The sequence below is a fragment of the Nerophis lumbriciformis genome, linkage group LG06, assembly GCF_033978685.3.
Source record: "Nerophis lumbriciformis linkage group LG06, RoL_Nlum_v2.1, whole genome shotgun sequence".
NCBI classification, from domain to species: domain Eukaryota; kingdom Metazoa; phylum Chordata; class Actinopteri; order Syngnathiformes; family Syngnathidae; genus Nerophis; species Nerophis lumbriciformis.
This window is the reverse complement of record NC_084553.2, coordinates 25,826,932-25,845,371: the sequence shown is the minus strand read 5'-3', so window position 1 is coordinate 25,845,371 and position 18,440 is coordinate 25,826,932. Positions and strand designations below refer to the sequence as shown.

Sequence of the window (18,440 nt, the reverse complement as noted above, 5' to 3'; positions counted from 1 at the left end):
ACTATCCTGCACTTTGATTTGTAGACAGCTCACCAATGTGCGCTGCTTCACCTCCAATTAGCTATTATTAAATATGGACAAACACTTTGGAATATGCTTCAACTGCAATGATTTGCTTGTGGTAGCACACAAAGCTTTTTGGCAAGTTTTTGGTGCAACTATGAGATTTTTTTTTAAATCACCTTAATAATGATGCGGTTCACTCAACGCAGTCCAAGTCCACGCGGGAAAGCAGTCTTGAACACGTGACAGTTCTGCGGCCACATGTGCATATTTGCTCTAGCAAAATATGTCGTTTAGTTAGGGAAATGTGAACGTTTTTGCTGTTTGCTGCATAACTTGTGATCATCATTTATCACCTCTAAGCTGTGAAAAAAGTGATGCATAAAGTGTCCAAAGTGAAACGTGCATAAACTATGTTTGCAAGTTTATTTCGCCATGTTGAGTCCAGCACGCAGCCGCCAATTAGTGTGCAAATGTTTCATCACCCTTCGCATCTTTCCATGCAAAGCAGTGATCCACAGCGCTGCGTCACCATTTCCTGTCCTTTTCACTTTTTTCTACGTCTTCTTTGCAGTTCCACGGAGGAGACTATTTTTTTGTTTTCCACGGGGGAAAAAAAGTGTGTTGGAGCCGCACACACGAAAGGAGCGACAGTGAGTTGGAGAATGGATCTGTGAGTAAACACATCTGCAAACCACACAAACAGGTAAGATTCACATTTGCTTTGGTTTAGTGCTGTGAATGTGCATAAAGTGTGATGTTTGGCTGCATTCGTCCATCCATGACTGCGTTTCAGAGATAGAAGACATGAGAGATCCTAACGTGTTGTTCACTGTCTTGTCAAGCAAACACGAATAAGATGATTCACGTTCTAGTTGGTGATAAATGCAAACGCCAAGTATGTATTTTACTTTTAACTTACAGAAAACTTTCAGACGTAGGCTGCATTTACAATCGATCGCCGACAGGTGGCGCTTTTGTCTATGACTTGAATTACTGATTCACGCGTCCATAATGCATTCCTGCTGCATTGTTGTACCAACCATGACATGCATGACATCATGTAGTGACTACATGGCACTCTCAACATATTGCTTTCATATCCATCTCTTTGCTGACACGCATTGTTTAGTAAATATGTTTTAACACAAGCAGGGAGGTAATGGGTCCCATTTTTATAGTCTTTGGTATGACTTGGCTGGGGTTTTGAACTCACAACCTACCGATCTCAGGGCAGACACTCTAACCACTAGGCCACATGCTGCTGTAACCGTTAGGAATATGTCTTGTTGTATTATTATTATTAAATACCATATCTGAATCTCTCCACACTCATTGAGCATTATTATCTTTTCTATTGTCTCTCAGTAGCCGTGGATATATATATGTTTCTATTAATACAAATATTGATATTATTATTGTTGTTATTATATTTTATTTTTTATTTTTGGCTCAATCAATATGATGTTGTACATAAAAAAGATCTTCCTTAAGTGCTTTTTCATTATTACTAATATTTTAATTTTTGGCTAAATCAGTGTGATATGGGGGTTGTATATATATATATATATATATATATATATATATATATATATATATATATATATATATATATATATATATATATATATATATATATATATATATATATATATATATATATATATACACACACACACACACACACACGTCAAGGTTTCTGTGGGTTATGCGTTATAGCAGGGGTAGGGAACCTATGGCTCTCGAGCCAGATGTGGCTCTTTTGATGACTGCATTTGGCCCTCAGATAAATCTTAGCTGACATTGCTTAACAGGATAAGTAATGAATAATACTAATCACGATATTAAAAATAACGTTCAAAATATAAAACATTCTCGTGCATTTTAATCCATCCATCTGTTTTCTACCGCACCTGTTCAAGAAGTCGCATTAATGGTAAGAAGTATTTTATTTATTATTGGTTAGCTTCAGAATAACAATGTTATTAAAAAGAGTAAGGTACTTATTGTACTCTAAAAATGTTGGTCTTACTTAAAAATGCACGCATTTAGTTGTATTCAGTGTTAAAAAATATGATATGGCTCTTACGGAAATACATTTTAAAATATTTGGCTTTCATGGCTCTCTCAGCCAAAAAGGTTCCCGATTCCTGCGTTATACAGTGCTCAACACTGGGGTCGAGCAGAATATACGTTAGGTCAGGAAAAACAGAGGCTATTTCCTGACCTAACGTCTATATATATATACTATATTACTGTGTGTGTATATATATATATATATGTATATATATATATATATATATATATATATATATATATATATATATATATATATACACTAGAGATGCGCGGTTTGCGGGCACAACCGCGGAGTCCGCGGATTATCCGCGGATCGGGCGGATGAAATTAAAAAAAATTAGATTTTATCCGCGGGTCGGGTCGGGCGATTGAAATTTAAAAAAATTTGATTTTAAATAGATTCAGGCGGGTGGCAGTTAAACCAATTCGGAAATATATATACATAGTTAAATGTTGTTACCCACATACGAAAAACGAGCAGGCACCTGCTGCATATGCCACAACAGAAGAAAAAAAAAGAAAAGAGATGGACACTTTTACGGAGCGGAGAAGGGACGCCTCGCCGGGGTCCGGGACCGAGGCCCCTTCCCCCGAGAGGGCCCCACCAGGAGCCGTAGCTGAGGCGATCCGCGAGAAGGGCCCGACGCACGTCCAGGGTCACTACCGCGCCCACCGCACCGACACCCCGCCTCGTCCGCCTTCGCCGCGGCCGGCGTCACGCGCAGCAGGTAAGCAGCTTTCCTGCCCGCCACCCCCGTGGCCGGGGGCTCGTAACATGGGTCACTCCGCGCGCTCCGCCCGCGCAGCTTACCTGCCCGCCACCCCTGTTGCCGGGGGCGCGTAACAGGGGTCACTCAGCGCGCAGTGCGCTCACGAAAGGGGTGGGACTCACCCTGGTTGATATAGAGAGCAGGACGGTGGCCATGGAAGTCGGAACCCGCTAAGGAGTGTGTAACAACCCACCTGCCGAATCAACTAGCCCTGAAAATGGATGGCGCTGGAGCGTCGGGCCCATACCTGGCCGTCGCCGGCAGCGAGACGCGCTTGGAGGTGCGCTCAGCGCGGCTCCCATATGATTGCGCACTGGTGTGCGTCTGGGTCGTGACAGCGTGGCACGCGAAAGTCTGTGCTGCATTGGATCAGTCTCCTTTCTTTAACAGGCAAAAGCTTTATAACCTCACCATACCTGCCAACTTTTGAAATCAGAAAAACCTAGTAGCCAGGGTCCAAGGGCCGCAGGCCCCGGTAGGTCCAGGACAAAGTCCTGGTGGAGGGTTCAGGGCTTCGCCCCCCGACGCAAAATGATTATTAGCATTCAGACAGGTTAAAATGTTGCTAAAACCATCACTTTTCTATCAGTCACAGTGACTTTTCAAAACAAAAATATTACAGCAAAAATCATATGGGTTGATTGACATGTTTATTCTGTAAGCTAACTTCAATAGTTTGAAATTATTTTGACAGTTAATGCCAGTTATCCTGTCAACCTTTCACAAGACTTCAATTTGTTAATTGAAAGTATAAACAGTATAAACACTTTTTACAGTAAACAAATGGTAAAACAGTACTAAACAATTCCATTAAAAAAAAAATTGGTGTCATTATTAACTTTCTGTCCAAGCTTGTATAATCTACTGCCTTGTTCAATTGTAAAAAATATTCTGTGCCTAAAATTCACATTTCTATCACAATTATCATACTGTAAACATGGTAAGCTAACTTCATTAAAATTAATAGTCCTGTCAATAGCATGGAATTACAATTCAAATGTAGTTTTTTTTGTAAGCCTTTCAAAAGAATTCAAAATATGAAAAATTAATGAAAATTAATTTAAGCCATCAGACACTTGAAAAGTGGCACATCACATCTCTAATGTAATCATTTGAACTTTTCAACAGAAATAGCACTGCAAAAATATTAAGGACATACTTCTGTATTTTGGTAGTTATGCTGTCAACATTTAACAAGATTTCTTCAACTTGGACTTGAAAGCATAAATAGTATAAACACTTTTAACAGTATGTCGTGCTGTGAAATACAGCCGACAGGATTGCGCACCAAACACGAAGCAAGGCCAAAGCGCATGCATGGTGCAGGAGAACAAAGGACTTCTTTCATTTAAGGTTTGTGATAAACCATCAAACTCATTCGTTAAAAGGACTCTATAGTAATATAAAGCGAATTTTTCTGGACATTATCATGCAAGAAAAGTTTATTTTTGGGACCGCGATCACCGCGTAATGATTTTTAAAGGTTGCATTACAAACATTTAACTGTCCCATGTGATCAGCCAGTGCGATTGGAAATCCATGCTCAATTATTGCCTCCGTAAATAAAACTTCAGCATTTATCACATCCAAAGAATCTGTTTGGGCGACGAAAAACGTTGAAAGTTTTCCACTTGTATCGCTAGCAACGGCATTAGACTTGTGTTTTTTTGTCCCAACGTGGTTTTTTACATCGCTAATTCCTCCGTGTCCGATCGAAAAATCTTGTCTGCACAAGGTGCAATTCGCGTAGTTTTCACCCTTTTTTTTTTTTTAAATTAATGAAAAACCGTATTTTTTATCACTGCAACCGTAACCCGGAATAGGTTGATGAAAACCGTACGAATTACGGGAAAACCGGAGTAGTTGGCAGGTATGCCTCACTAATGCCTTGCATCGTCTATATTAGATATATAACAACGGGCGGGTGCAGTTCTGATCAAACGTTACATCGGGTGGATGGCGGATGGTTGACGACTTTCTGACGCGGTTGCGGATGAAATAAATTGCCTATCCGCGCATCTCTAATATACACACATATACAGTCGTGGTAAAAAGTTTACATATACTTGTAAATAACATAATGTCATGGCTGTCTTGAGTTTCCAATAATTTCTACAACTCTTATTGTTTTGTGATAGAGTGATTGGCGCACACACTTGTTGGTCACAAAAAACATTCATGAAGTTTGGTTCTTTTATGAATTTATTATGGGTCTACTGAAAATGTGACCAAATCTGCTGGGTCAAAAGTATACATACAGCCAATGTTCCCTCTAATTTTTCATGTGTGTGAGCAAACGCACAAACTCCCTGAGCATTCAGTGGAGCACATGTGAGCAACATCAGACGTGCACACTGTGGCCACACCAGCGTCACACCTGTCCCAAACCTGACATCATAACAATTTAAATGTTTTATTAAAATCATTTTCTGATATAAGGGATTTTGCCCTCTTACAATGACAATAACAAAAAAACATGTTTTTCTTGACCTAAGTGCTAGTATTGTATGTCTGGCTGCGGGTTCTGCCTTTAAAAGAAATGTTACCCCTTTCAGAGATTACATTTAGTTCCTGTAACTTTCTGTCTGTAAAATACATATTTTTATTAGCATTTATGAAATCTAGTGACAATATTTCAAGAATAATATCCTTAGATTAACATTCTTAATAAATGGCAGTAAAATAAGCACACATCTGATTGTGGAGTCAGAGTGTTACAACCTGGCATTTACACATTGTGTGGCGTTGGGGTTGTCCGACTTTTTGTGTGGCCATAAACGCAGCACTGGCTAAGTGCCATGAGTGCTTGTGTTGGTGCAGGTGAGAAAGAGCGAGCGGCTTCTGTTGAAACGACGGATGATAACGTTGGTTTAAGCCTGGTTTGTATGGCAGAAAATTACCAGTTTTTATAGATAAAAGTTTTTTTTACTCATGTTTTTGGTGTGGTTAGTTACAAACAGTTTTTCTCAATAAAGTGATTGATGGAATTCCTGTCCGTAAAGTGTCTCGACAGACGGTAATTGAACTGTGTTGACAGAGATTGTTTTATTCATTGGGGCCACTCTTGTTGTCACCTGTCACTCACAGAGTTGCATTGCAAAATCATACAGAATAAATTGTAATGTGTTTATTTTGTTTAAAGTTGAGATGGGATTTTTGATTTCCTGCGCGGCATGAATTTGCTGTGCGCAGAGGACGCGTGAGCGGTGCGCAATTGCGCAGGCGCGCACCTTAGAGGGAACGTTGCATACAGCAATGTTAATATTTGGTTACATGTCCCTTGGCAAGTTTCACTGCAATAAGGCGCTTTTGGTAGCCATCCACAAGCTTCTGGTTGAATTTTTGACCACTCCTTGACAAAATTGGTGCAGTTCAGCTAAATTTGTTGGTTTTCTGACATGGACTTGTTTCTTCGGCATTGTCCACACATTTAAGTCAGGACTTTGGGAAAGCCATTCTAAGACCTTATTTCTAGCCTGATTTAGCCATTCCTTTACCACTTTTGATGTGTGTTTGGGGTCATTGTCCTATTGGAACACCCAACTGCGCCCAAGACCCAACCTCCGGGCTGATTATTTTAGGTTGTTCTGAAGAATTTTGAAGTAATCTTCCTTTGTCATTGTCCCATTTACTCTCTGTAAAGCACCAGTTCCATTGGCAGCAAAACAGACCCAGAGCATAATACTACCACCACCATGCTTGACGGTAGGAGTGGTGTTCCTGGGATTAAAGGGCTCATTTTTTCTCCTCCAAACATATTGCTGGGTATTGTGGCCAAACAGTCTGACATCACATGGACAAAGATAAGAAAGTTCTGTGGTCAGATGAAACAAAAATTGAGCTGTTTGGCCACAATACCCAGCAATGTAGAAAGCAAACAATAACCTGCTACCCAAGAATGTTCAACAGTTCTTCTCAACAAAAGAAGAAAAATATAACCTCAAAGGAATATTTAACTTAAAATATTTGTATGCACGTACAAGACTTAAGACCTTTACCATATCAGTATGTGGAATTCAATTATGGAGTGGATTAGGCATAGAAATCAAACTACAAGCACAAATATGATTCACTTTAAGAAGTTGTTCAAATTAAAAGTGCTTACAAAGTACAAGGAAGAAGAATTTTGAGAAATACTTTCAACCTTATTGAAACTGAGATATTCATCATTTCAGTATGTTATTTATGATTGACTTAATTATATATTGCAAGAAGTGCTGTACTAATCATTCACTGATGTAATTGTGTTACAAAAAGAAGACAGTAAGTGAAGACATGTATTAGTAAGTGCTCTGAAGTGGGAAAGGGGTAGGATTAAATAAGATTTGCTTTTTCCTACTCCTTTTCGGACATGTTGTAGAGAGAAATGATATGAAATCTCATGAAGTATCACATTTTAAGTGTGTTCATGTTCGAAATAAACTAAACTTAATTCAACTGATTATTAAACAAAAGATACATATGTTATTGAAATAAGTCTTTGTTGGATTTACCTGTTAACTATAAACATTTTTTTAATTTACTTTAGCCACCAGATGGCGCTAGAGTGTTCAATATCTTAAAATGTTTTTGTGGCAATTCCAACTTTGACCACAGCGTCAGTTGCCTTGTAAAGTGGCGCTTCCCATCATTTTCAGAAGACTGCATTGCAAAATGACCCCCCCCACCCCCTCCTCTCATGTGAGATCCACCCAGGAATGGGGCCATTCTACAATGTATAATCGCCACATGATATTTTTACACCATTGTCCCTTTCATTAGAATATTGTCATATGCCAACAAAATGATGGTAAAAAGTATATAAAGTGTAAATTTAGTTAGAAAATTAGTTTCAATGACAAAAAAACATGCTAAGAATACTTTTTTGCATCACATAATATTGAGATACGAGTTGTAGTTGCGTCTGGTACAATTTGTTTTCTGCCAAAATTAAAAAATATTTAGCAAAAATGATAAAATGCCTTAATGTCAAACATGTCCAGTTTTTTATGGGTTTTGAGTTTGACACCTGTGTTCCACAGTAGATGCAGCAAAGTTTTTACAGAGAACAAAGATCACAACATATTTCTATTTGTACATTTTCAACATGAACAATAATTAAGATAGAAAACCCAAAACCAGTGAAGTGGTGATATCCTTTACACACTGATGTCGGTTTTTGATGCAGTACCGCCTGAGGGATTGAAGGTAACGGGCATTCAATATTGGTTTTCAGCCTTGCTACTTACGTGCAGTGATTTCTCCAGATTCTCTGAACCTTTTGATGATATTACGGACCGCAGATGGTGAAATCCCTAAATTCCTTGCAATAGCTGGTTGAGAAATGTTGTTCTTAAAGAATTTGCTCACGCATTTGTTCGCAAAGTGGTGACCCTCACCCCATCCTTGTTTGTGAATGACTGAGCATTTCATGGAAGTGTCATGTCTGTGTGATCATGTTTTGTTTTGGTTATGTTCGGTTTGGTTCTTGGACTCTTTGTGCACTCTTGTTTGTTTTGTTTCCATGACAACCCATTAGTTTTTACCTGTCCTCATGTCACGCACCTGATTCATTTGGACTCACACACCTGTCATTAATCATGTTCAAGACTATTTAAGCCGATAGTTGCCAGGAAGTCAGCCTGGCGACATAAATTCTGTTTGACTTCTGCTACCCATGTTACGCATGCTAACATAGTTCCATGCCAAGTGAGTTTTTGTCTATTTTTATGTCACAGTAAGTGTTTTTTTGTTTCTTGCCCATAGTCGCCTAAGTTCTAGTTTTTGTTTCATTAGTCAAGTTTGTTCACCGCCTTTGTGCGCACCTTTAGTTTTGTACCTTTTGTTAGTGTTAAAATAAAATCATGTATTTACCTCCAAGCCATGTCCGATTCAACTTTACTTGCATCTCGGGAAAACAAACACCCCACAGTCCATGTCGTTATGACAGAATGTTGCCAGCATTAAAGACTTTTCCCGCAAGAAATTTGGACGAGTTGGACGAGGAAGGAAAGTGGGAGGCGCTAGGAGCCATGGCTGATCAAGACCTCATGTGTAGTCCAAGCGGAAAACTTATTCTGATAAGCTCCGTGTGGCCCTACGACGTTGGCGCGTCGCCCCAGCCACGAAAGCGCCGTCCAAGACGAAGGTCGTCAGGAGGAAAGTGTTAAAATAAAATCATGTATTTACCTCCAAGCCATGTCCGATCCAACTTTACTTGCATCTCGGGAAAACAAACACCCCACAGTCCACGTCGTTATGACAGGAAGCTGCTTTTTGTCCCAATCATGGCACCCACCTGTTCCCAATGAGCCTCTTCACCTGTGGGATGTTCCAAATAAGTGTTTGATGAACATTCCTCAACTTTCTTGGTTTTTTTTGCCACTTGTACCAGCTTTTTTAAAACATGTTCCAGGCATCAAATTCCAAATGAGCTAATATTTGCAAAAAATAACAAAGTTTACCAATTCAAACGTTAAGTATCTTGTCTTTGCAGTCCATTCAATTGATTATAGGTTGAAAATGATTTACAAATCATTGTATTCTGTTTTTATTTCCGATTTCCATAACGTGTCAACTTCACTGGTTTTGGGTTTTGTACATCATGAAAAATACGTAACAAAAGTAAACAACAAAAACAACGACTAAGAAGCCAAATACACTGTATGTTCAAAAAATAAGTAAGAGGAAGTTGGAACTTATCAAGTGTCACCTCATACACTTTACAAACAATATCAATATTTGCCGGCTTCCAAGTAATCGTAATAATAATATTAATCATTGTAATAACGATAATAACAACATAAATAAGATAAACCCAGAACTAATGATATAGTAAAACAATATATAACAATATTTGACTTGAAGCTATGTTTACTATAATATTGTGGACAAAGAAATAATAATATATAATTCATGAATAAAAAATCAAGACAAATCAAATACAAAAATCATAACACAAACGAATTATGAGTGCGATAAAAGGACAGACTTGAGAAAAAACACATTAAGGAAGACAATTTTGCAAAACTGCAGCATGTGAATATGCACTTTTTATTGGATAGAAAAATACGGTTCATATGTGTATGTAATTCTGTCCACAGGTTTAAATATTTCCACAATTTAGCAGGTTTGGAAGAGAGAATCCTAGATGAATTTTTGAGTGTAGGTGGCAAAAGCCTCAAAGCTGTGTGGAATAATCCCCTTTCGATGCTTGAGGACTTGGGCTTTGTGCAAAGTCCTGAACAAACACTTGTAGAGCTCAGTGGTTTATTTGAGATAATAAACGTGTTGGAGGCTTTAGCAGGTGTGCAAGCAATGAACGTTGACTTGCTTAAGTCTAAAAATCGAGCGGAGTGGAAGGACGAGTTTCGATGTTGCGCAAGGGTTGGATTGTTGGATGACGCTTGTGTCACGCTCAGAAAGGAAGCAGCGTCTTTCAGGAGGAATGTAGATGTGAGCCACAAAGCAGTGTTTCACTTGAAATGAGAGGCAGCCAGTGTCTACGTCTTTTGTCTGTCCACATTCTGAGGTTTCAGTGTTTACAGCAAGGACAGTTGTTACAAGACAAGGCTTCCTGCTGACTTGATGTTAAACGGACATAACGGATGTCTGCCTTTTTGTCACTTCCTCTGGTCCCAAGTATGTCAGAAGATAAAAACTCTCTGAAAGGCTAAATTGAGCTTTTTTGTGGAGATGATGATCAGTAAACACACACATCAGCAAACAGAACAGTCACATGTGTTGTAAACAAGATGAGAATAATCACGTGTGTTGTAGACAAGATGAGAAGAATCACGTTTGTTGTAAACAAGAGAAGAATATTCACATTTGTTCTAAACAAAATGAGAATAATCACATGTGTTGTAAACATGATGAGAAGAATCACGTGTTGTAAACATGATGAGAATAATCACGTGTGTTGTAAACAAGAGAAGAATATTCACATTTGTTCTAAACAAAATGAGAATATTCACGTGTTGTAAACAGGATGAAAATCATTGCATGTGTTGTAAAAAAAAAGACGAGAATAATCATGTGTGTAGTAAACAAGATGAAGATCGACGAGTTGTAAACTAGATGAGTAAAAAATAATTACATGTACTGTAAACAAGGTGAGAATAATCACATTTATTGTACAAACCCCGTTTCCATATGAGTTGGGAAATTGTGTTAGATGTAAATATAAACGCAATACAATGATTTGCAAATCCTTTTCAACTCGTATTCAGTTGAATGCACTACAAAGACAAGATATTTGATGTTCAAACTCATAAACTTTATTTTTTTTTGCAAATAATAATTAACTTAGAATTTCATGGCTGCAACACGTGCCAAAGTAGTTGGGAAAGGGCATGTTCACCACTGTGTTACATGGCCTTTCCTTTTAACAACACTCAGTAAACGTTTGGGAACTGAGGAGACACATTTTTTAAGCTTCTCAGGTGGAATTCTTTCCCATTCTTGCTTGATGTACAGCTTAAGTTGTTCAACAGTCCGGGGGTCTCCGTTGTGGTATTTTAGGCTTCATAATGCGCCACACATTTTCAATGGGAGACAGGTCTGGACTACAGGCAGGCCAGTCTAGTACCCGCACTCTTTTACTATGAAGCCACGTTGATGTAACACGTGGCTTGGCATTGTCTTGCTGAAATAAGCAGGGGCGTCCATGGTAACGTTGCTTGGATGGCAACATATGTTGCTCCAAAACCTGTATGTACCTCTAAGCATTAATGGCGCCTTCACAGATGTGTAAGTTACCCATGTCTTGAGCACTAATACACCCCCATACCATCACAGATGCTGGTTTTTCAACTTTGCGCCTATAACAATCCGGATGGTTCTTTTCCTCTTTGGTCCGGAGGACACGACATCTACAGTTTCCAAAAACAATTTGAAATGTGGACTCGTCAGACCACAGAACACTTTTCCACTTTGTATTAGTCCATCTTAGATGAGCTCAGGCCCAGCGAAGCCGACGGCGTTTCTGGGTGTTGTTGATAAACATTGTTTGCCTTGCATAGGAGAGTTTTAACTTGCACTTACAGATGTAGCGACCAACTGTAGTTACCGACAGTGGGTTTCTGAAGTGTTCCTGAGCCCATGTGGCGATATCCTTTACACACCGATGTCGCTTGTTGATGCAGTACAGCCTGAGGGATCGAAGGTCACAGGCTTAGCTGCTTACGTGCAGTGATTTCTCCAGATTCTCTGAACCCTTTGATGATATTTCGGACAGTAGATGGTGAAATCCCTAAATTCCTTGCAATAGCTGGTTGAGAAAGGTTTTTTTTAAACTGTTCAACAATTTGCTCACGCATTTGTTGACAAAGTGGTGACCCTCACCTCATCCTTGTTTGTGAATGACTGAGCATTTCATGGAATCTACTTTTATACCCAATCATGGAACCCAACTGTTCCCAATTAGCCTGTTCACCTGTGGGATGTTCCAAATAAGTGTTTGATGAGCATTCCTCAACGTTATCAGTATTTATTGCCACCTTTCCCAACTTCTTTGTCACGTGTTGCTTGCATCAAATTCTAAAGTTAATGATTATTTGCAAAAAAAATTTTTTTTATCAGTTTGAACATCAAATATGTTGTCTTTCCCATGTTGTCAACCCATATTCAGCTGAATATGGGTTGAAAATGATTTGCAAATCATTGTATTCCGTTTATATTTACATCTAACACAATTTCCCAACTCATATGGAAACGGGGTTTGTAAACAAAAGCAGAATATTCACGTGTTGTAAATAAAACTAGAATATTCAAGTGTTGTAAACAAGATGAGAATGAGAATAATCACATTTATTGTAAACAAAATCAGAATATTCACATGTGTTGTAAACAAGATGAGAATAATCACATTTATTGTAAATAAAACTAGAATATTCTCATGTATTATAAAAAAGACGAGAATATTCACATGTGTTGTAAACAAGAAGAGAATCATCACAGGTGTTGGAAACAAGATGACAATCATCACGTGTTGTAAATAAGATGAGAATATTGATATGTATTGTAAATAGAATTTGAATATTCACAAGCGGTAGAAAAATGGATGGATGGACATGTGTTTCAAACAAGATGAGAATAAACACATGTAAACAAGATGAGAATATTCATATTTGTTGTAAATACAATTTGAATATTCACATGTGTTGTAAAAAAGGTGACAATATTCACGTGTTGTAAACAAAAAATTAGAATAATCATACATATTGTAAATAAGATGAGAATATTCACATGTGTTGTAAACAAGATGAGAATATTCACATGTTAAAAACAAGATGAGAATAATCACGTGTGTTGTAAACATGATGAGAAGAATCACGTTTGTTGTAAACAAGAGAAGAATATTCACATTTGTTCTAAACAAAATGAGAATATTCACGTGTTGTAAACAGGATGAAAATCATTGCATGTGTTGTAAAAAAAGACGAGAATAATCATGTGTGTAGTAAACAAGATGAAGATCAACGAGTTATAAACTAGATGAGTAAAAAATAATTACATGTACTGTAAACAAGGTGAGAATAATCACATTTATTGTAAACAAAAGCAGAATATTCACATGTTGTAAATAAAACTAGAATATTCACGTGTTGTAAACAAGATGAGAATAATCACATTTATTGTAAACAAAATCAGAATATTCACATGTGTTGTAAATAAGATGAGAATAATCACATTTATTGTAAATAAAACTAGAATATTCTCATGTTTTATAAAAAACACGAGAATATTCACGTGTTGTAAACAAAGTTAGAATCATCACATGTGTTGTAAATAAGATGAGAATATTCACATGTGTTGTAAATAAGATGAGAATATTGATATGTATTGTAAATAGAATTTGAATATTCACAAGCGGTAGAAAAATGGATGGATGGACATGTGTTTCAAACAAGATGAGAATAAACACAAGTAAACAAGATGAGAATATTCACATTTGTTGTAAATAAAATTTGAATATTCACATGTGTTGTAAATAAGATGAGAATATTCACGTATTGTAAACAAAAAAAATTAATAATCACACGTATTGTAAATAAGATGAGAATATTCACATGTGTTGTAAACAAGATGAGAATATTCACATGTTAAAAACAAGATGAGAATATTCACGTGTTGTAAACAAAAAATTAGAATAATTACAAGTATTGTAAATAAGATGAGAATATTCACGTGTTGTCAACAAGATGAGAATAATCACAAGTATTGTAAACAAGATGAGAATAATCATGTGTGTTGTAAGTAAGATGAGAATATTCACGTGTTGTAAACAAAAAATTAGAATAATTACAAGTATTGTAAATAAGATGAGAATATTCACGTGTTGTCAACAAGATGAGAATAATCACAAGTATTGTAAATAATATGAGAATATTCACGTGTTGTAAACAAGATGAGAATAATCACATGTATTGTAAATAAGATGAGAATATTCACATGTTGTAAACCAGATGAGAATAATCACGAGTTGTAAACAAAATGAATATTCACAGGTAAACAAGATGAGAATATTCACACGTGTTGAAAATAAGATGAGAATATTCACATGTATTGTGAATAAAATTAGAATCTTCACGTGTTGTAAACAAAATGAGAATAATCACATGTATTGTAAATAAGATGAGAATACTCACGTGTTGTAAACAAGATAAGAATAATCACATGTAAATAAAATGAATATTCACATGTTAACAAGATGAGAATATTCACACATGTTGTAAAAAGAATGGGAATAATCTTACGTATTGTGAATAAAATTAGAACATTCACATGTATTGTAAACAAGATGAGAATATTCACATGTGTTGTAAACAAGATGATAATATTTATGTGTTGTAAACAAGAGCTCTTGTAACATTTGCAGCACTGTGATGTCCTTCATAGTTGTGCTTGAAATTGCTAGTTTTTTGTTAGTTTACAGGAAAAAGACTCTGTGGAGGTGTGCGGCATGAAGAAAGACCTAATGGGGACGTGTACCCAGCCCTCTTTTAGATCGGAAACAAAACAACCACTTGATAAAATATATTTTTTAATATTTTCCTTACACTGCTACTCCATCTCAGTCTGGATCACATCCGTAAACCGTTCCAAACCGTTCAAAGACCAAATCATTTGAAAACTAACAGTGGTGTCCCGATCCGATATTGATATCAGATATTGGTCTGATATCGGTAAAAAATATATATATCGGATGATTTCGGCTTGCATCTAATATATCTCCAATATGAGGTTTGATACAAGCATTCATACATTGCCGTTTGTGCATGCGCTTGAAAGAGGCGCCGCTGAATGAGAGCGGTATATCTTCTCCGCTGTGAAATAAGTCCGCTCTGGCATCTTTTTACAGAAAAGTAAGTAAGCACAATATGGCTGCTAGCGGGACACACAATGAATGAATGAAGCGTTCGTACACAGAGCCATGATCTAAAAGCCTGTAAACCAAAAAGTTAGCAAATAGAGGGGTTCGTCAATCAAGGTTCCACTGTACTATGATTCGTGCTGATATTAAATCGTAATAATATCAGTATCTGCAAATACTCAAGGCTCTAATATCGGTATCACATTGAATGTGAAAAAGTTGTATCGGAACACCCAAAAGACCAAAACATTTTCGCATAGGAAATAATGTACATCCAATTAATCCGCTGCAGACTCCCCAATTATTAACACAAAACACTATCTATAGAGAGTCCGTATAGTTTTACATTCAGAAAGCAGGACAAAAAAACATAAAAATGACTAATGAAATGGATAAATGAACGTTTAACATCACTTTTACCTTTATTAAAGACTCCTTGGTGAAGATGCCAAAGTGTGAGGAGAGGGAGAGGGGTGGGGGCAAGCGAATGTTTGAATTTTACTTTCTTGAAATCAAAAGTGCTTCTCACCTTTCTTATCAAAGTGCTGGCATATCCAAGACTACATGGACAACGACTGAGCGCTCACATGACTTTATTTATATATCCGCTAATGCATGCTTTACAGCACAAAAAGTCACACTGTGAGTGTGTCTGTCTTTTGTTTGTGGATGTGGGCTTACGGAGTGAGCAGTATAACAATAGCGGTATGCTCCAACTTGCAATTTTCTTTAGTGCCACGGTCGGCTATTTGAAGAAAAAGTCACCAATGTGTTCGGGCACTTGATTCCGCGGAATGATTTGTTACACACATTGTTTGGCCATATGATAGTTAAGACTTAAAATTTTGCAATAAAAAACCCCCCAAAACAAATCATACACAAAGGGAGGCTTATATAGTACTGTAATATGTCTTATTAAATCCTATTGTTCATTTTACAATATGCTGAGGGACTATTCAGTAAATATTCCATCAGACCGATGTGCAGGACAATTTGCTCAGTAAAAAACAATGCAGTTTACAGTTAATTTTGTGCATTTATACATTTTATTTCCTGGGGATGCAAATGCCACCAAATTGGCGTAAAGTCCCAGGTTAGTGTTGGCGATACAACACATTTTCTTTCCAATCTGATAATGAGTACAATTTCGGCTGGTATCGGTAATACCGATCCAACACCAATACTTTGTGCAAATATACCTAATGAGTCTGGTAAAATGTAAAAAGTAGTGTATTTTAGGTGCCGCTGCTTCTCCATTTAAGTCATATTTTTTGCGCTTAAGAAACTTCTCCATGACGGTCTTTAGCTCTAGACTTCTTCTGTTTTTTGAGATGAAGTTGTGTCTAAAGAGAGTATGGCCAACTCAGTTTCAGGCAATCTCCTCAATGATTGGTCAAAAGGCACTGAAGTGACTACAGGGCGCCATGACTGTGACTAATTTTGAGCTAATGCTATGTGTGTGCGGTGCTTCCTCGTTAGTTTTTCGACATGTAAAAGTGACCTGTTGTGCAGCATGGGACTGCTCCACCTGCAAGAATTGTGGAAAGCTTTTACATCGCTTTCCCAACAACCCGGAAAGAAGACAAGTATGGGAAGTGAAGGTTTGCCAGGTAAACACACAACACAACGTCTGCGTTTTATGTTCAGGAGAGAGCACACAGAAGCTAATACAAATAATAATAGAAGGAATTAATACATTAAAACGATGGTTTGACAAAAACAGACTATCTTTGAATCTCAGTAAAATTAAAATAATGCAATTTGGTGACAGTATAGGGGAAAGTCAAACACAAATACAAATAGACGGACATTGAAAGAGTAAAATGAATATTATTTTGGGTTGTGATAATAGATGAGAAAATGAACTGGAAATCTCATAAAAATATACAACATAGAGTGTCAAGAAATGGGTCAATAATGAATAAAGCAAAATATGTTCTGGACCAAAAATCACTCCATATTCTCTACTGCTCGCCAGTGTTGCCATATCTGAGTTATTAAGCAGAAATATGGGGAAATAAGTATAAAAGTACACTTGTTCACTTAGCATCAGTGTTGGGTTAGTTACTGAAAACCAGTAACTAGTTACAGTTACTAGTTACTTTATTTAAAAAGTAACTCAGTTACTAACTCAGTTACTTACGCCAAAAAGTAATGCGTTACTGTGAAAAGTAACTATTTAGTTACTTATACTGTATATATATATTTTTTTATTTTTTTATTTATTTTATTTTTTTAAGTCCCCCCTTAATGCCCTTTTAACCTTTATTTCAGTACTGTTATTGCAGTGGAGAATAATACAATCTGTTGATCAACTTGGCATGCATTTGCATCACTGAACTCTGCTAAGCAACGTGGTCTACATACAACACACAAATACAAAGATATGTTTCAAAGGGCCAATTTATTTCAGGTCAGAACAAATTGAAAAAACTATTTTAAATAGCTGCAACATAACACACATAAGTAACAAACAGCATAATAACAACATAGCTGTAAACCAAGGAAGGCACACACTACATACACAAAGCCTAACCAGGCGTTTTTTTCTGAAATAAAATCATGTCTGAAGCCCAGAACACTCTACACATTTCCCCAGTTTTAGTTTAGAGATAAGGAAAGATTGGCCTGGCCCACTAGCATCCCTCTTTATGTTTGTGAACTTTATAGTCTATACATTTAGAGTGATGTGTTAATCAAACACTCTAGAAGTCTAGAATGAAAGAGTATATGAGAGAATTGACAGAGTGTGTGTACCTTCAGTGCGCAGTGACTCGTTAAAATCCAGCCGCTGTTGCTTAGGAGGTGAAGTGTGTTTCTCTTTACTAGCTTCGTCGAAGCATGTTGCTTTTGTAGCTGTTTCAGCAGATTTTAATTGCTAGGATAGGATCTTTGATCCAAGACAAAACTTACATTTAACTGAAATGTTATTTTCTTTGTGGTCGACAAAAGAAAAGTAGTGAGAATATCTCCATGTGAAGAAACTCGGCTTCGGCTCTGCCATGATGTCTTGTTAGTAAACACAGACACGCCCCCCCGCCCCACACCCACATACGGAGCATCGCGCCTCTTCTCCGTCGCCTTTCCTGCAGCTCTTCAATAAAACACACTCAGATCCTCTCAGTTTCTAGCCGATACTACATAAAACACACTCAGATCCTCTCAGTTTCTAGCCGATACTACATAAAAAATAACGTAAAACAACGCAGTAACGCATCATGTAGTAACGGTAA

General features: G+C 37.2%; 1 protein-coding gene across 2 annotated transcripts in view; it reads left to right on the top strand.

Moving 5' to 3' along the window:
• The first annotated feature begins 587 nt into the window (after window positions 1-587).
• dennd2b (DENN domain containing 2B) overlaps window positions 588-18,440 on the top strand; it is a 114,450-nt gene continuing 96,597 nt past the window's right edge. The window contains exon 1 of one of the 2 annotated variants that reach the window (XM_061963966.1): window positions 588-709. The gene's annotated coding sequence lies outside the window, so the exon portion shown is untranslated. The remainder of the gene's footprint in view (window positions 710-18,440) is intronic. The other variant, XM_061963968.1, reaches the window with a different exon arrangement.